This window comes from Sturnira hondurensis, unplaced genomic scaffold (assembly GCF_014824575.4).
Source record: "Sturnira hondurensis isolate 20B ecotype Veracruz unplaced genomic scaffold, ASM1482457v3 Scaffold0014980, whole genome shotgun sequence".
In the NCBI taxonomy this organism is placed as follows: Eukaryota; Metazoa; Chordata; class Mammalia; order Chiroptera; family Phyllostomidae; genus Sturnira; species Sturnira hondurensis.
The window spans coordinates 1-2849 of NW_028087611.1; the positions used below are offsets into that span (position 1 = coordinate 1).

Consider the following 2849-nt stretch of genomic DNA (forward strand, 5'->3'; position numbering starts at 1 on the left):
ACCCAGGCCCCATCGTCAGCAAGGGGAGCCCTGTGACCATCTGGTGTCAGGGATCTCTGTAGGCGGATGGCTACGCTCTGTAAAAAGAGAGGAGATCTGAGCCCTTGGATGCGATCATCCCACAGGCCTCCAGCAACATGACCAGGTTCCTCATTCAGTCCATGAGCTCACAGCACACAGGGTTGTACCAGTGTGTGTACAGCACTGAGGGCAGCCTGTCTGAGAGGAGTGAGCCCCTGCTCCTGGTGCTGACAGGTAAGGGGGACCCAGGTCTCCTCCCCACTGTGGGCTCCTCCTAGAGGATGAAGGGGACAGAGTGAGGTTTTCAGGGGGCCTCACCCCTCTCAGCCCACACCTGGGGAAGGTGGGGTGACGGTCCCCCTCTAACTCAGATCCTCCTTCTCCCTCAGAAGAGCACAGCGCACCCTCCCTCTCAGCCCACCCTGGCCCCGTGGTGACCTCAGGAGGGAACGTGTCCCTATTGTGCAGCTCACAGTCCACGCTGGACACGTTCCACCTGCTGAAGGAGGGAGGGGCTGAGCTGCCCCAACACAGGAAATCAGAATGGAGATCCCATGAGAGGAGGAGGCAGGCTGTCTTCCCTGTGGGCCCCCTGAGCTCCTCCCATGGGGGGACCTACAGATGCTATGGTTCCTCCAGCTCCAACCCCAATGTGTGGTCACAGCCCAGTGACCCCCTGCACCTTGAGGTCACAGGTAAGGTGGCCCACACTTGGCTGCAATTCTTTCCTGTTCCCCAAATAACTGATCTAAACCTTGTGCCTAGGAAACCTGTGGGGGTTGTGGGGGTCAGTGACACAGGTTTACTGGGGACAGAACCACAGGGAAGAGACTTAGGGAGAGACAACTGAGAGCTATCCCTGCAGCCCCAGTGGGTGGTGTGTGTGTGTTTGTGTTCCCTGGGTAACAATGACCCTTCTCCCCAGGTGTGTACAGGGAGCCCTCCCTCTCAGCCCAGCCAGGCCCCCTGCTGCTGCCTGGAGATGACCTGACCCTCCAGTGTCACTCAGAGCCCGGCTTTGACAGATTCGCTCTGACCAAGGATGAGGGGCCCCACCAGCATCTCCATGGGCAGCACAGCCCCAGCTTCCCCCTGGGCCCTGTGAACCTCACCCACGGGGGCCAGTAGAGGTGCTACAGTGGACACAACCTCTCCTATGTGTGGTCGGCCCCCAGCGCCCCCCTGGACATCCTGATTGCAGGTGAGGAGCCCTGCCCTGCCCCCTGTCCTGACTGTCTGCTCAGGGCCAGCCTGGGGTTACAGTGGTGGTGATCGGGTCCAGGTCAGGGTCCTAGAGCAGTGGCTGAGGGGGGCTGAGGTCTGAGGGAGGGAGTTGCAGGCATGGAGATAAAAGACTCCCACCCAAAGGGACTGAGAGGAGCTGAGAGGGGTCACAGACAGTGTCCCTGGGGAAGGACAGGGTCTCTCAGCTCAGGGACAAGAGCATGGGGGGAGGGGTGACCCTCTGCACATCACAGCCCTCCTCTCCCCAGGAATGGACAGGAAACCCTCCCTCTCAGCCCAGCCTGGACTCTCAGTGCCATGGGGAGCGAACGTGACCCTGCAGTGTCAATCTGAGGTCAGGGCTGACACCTTCCACCTGCACAGGGAGGGGTCCCTGGACCCTCCCCAGCAGCTTCCTCTGCAGGACACAGCGGCCCCCTCTCAGGCCAACTTCACCATCAGCCCTGTGACCTCGGGCCACCTCGGCACCTATAGGTGCTACAGCTCACTCAGCTCCTCCCCCTTCCAGCTGTCACAGCCCAGTGACCCTCTGGAGCTCCTTGTCTCAGGTGAGCATCCCTACCCCACCCCTGTGTCCTCCTGGTCAGGTCAGCACCCTGTCCCCCAGGGAACTTTTGGCTGGATACAGAGTGAGGTGGTCTCTGAATCAGGGTCAGCCTGAGGGACTCTCACCTCACAGAGGGTTGAACAAACAGAACTACCTCACTGCTGCCTCAAATTCATCCTCCATGTGGGGCCTAGACAACTTCCAGGAGCCCAGGGAGGCTGGAGAGGCCTCAGGCTGAGCAAAAGGAGGAAAGACCAGGGGCACCCATCCCGATCCCCCTCCTTCTCCCAGAGACTAAGAGGCTGAGACGAGCATGCTGTATAGCAGAGGCCTTGCTCCTAGAGAGAACATCAGCCTCACTGGCACCCTTCTCTCCCAAAGAGGCTGGGGGCCAGACAGAGATGCTGGGTGGGGGATCACTGGGCCCCAGGGGCTGTGAGGCAATCAGCTGATGGGTGGGGGGTCATGGAAGAGGGAGATGCTATGGTCCCACCCATGGGAAGGGCAGCCAGGGTGAAGCAGGGTGAAGGCAGCCCCCACCACTTACCCCGTCGTGAATTTTTGGGAGGTTCCTGAGGATGGAGAATCCCCCATGGGTGGGACTGGGGGATCCACAGACAGGCCTGCAGATCGATCAGTGAGAGTGTATGTGGGGAGGTGGTGGGTGTGTCCCTGGGGACAGAGGCAGAGTCCTGGGCAAGTTCAGGCGCCTCTGGAGGCTCGGACTTGGCCACGCCCTTGCCCCCCTCTGTGCCTCTGGGTCCCAAGCGTAGAAGGAGAGATTCATGGTCCAGGGCTTAGGTTTCCTTTCAGTTCTGGCTCTGACCTCCTAGAAAGGGGCCTCCCAGGGAGCCCAGAACTCGAAGCTTGTGTCCACCTGGAGGAACAGGAGGACAGCACAGGAACCCACATCCCGGGGTCCTATCCCAGCCCTGCCCCGACCAGGCTGGGTGACCGGGGGCATGTGGCTAACCTCTGGGCCATAGTGACTGGATGGGGGGTCAGCCATTCCTGGTGCACCAGGGCTGTGAGGTCA

At 60.8% G+C, this 2849-nt stretch overlaps 1 pseudogene; it reads left to right on the forward strand.

Moving 5' to 3' along the window:
• The first annotated feature begins 5 nt into the window (after positions 1-5).
• LOC118999598 (leukocyte immunoglobulin-like receptor subfamily A member 6) lies at positions 6-1814 on the forward strand (annotated as a pseudogene).
• The last annotated feature ends 1035 nt before the right edge of the window (positions 1815-2849 follow it).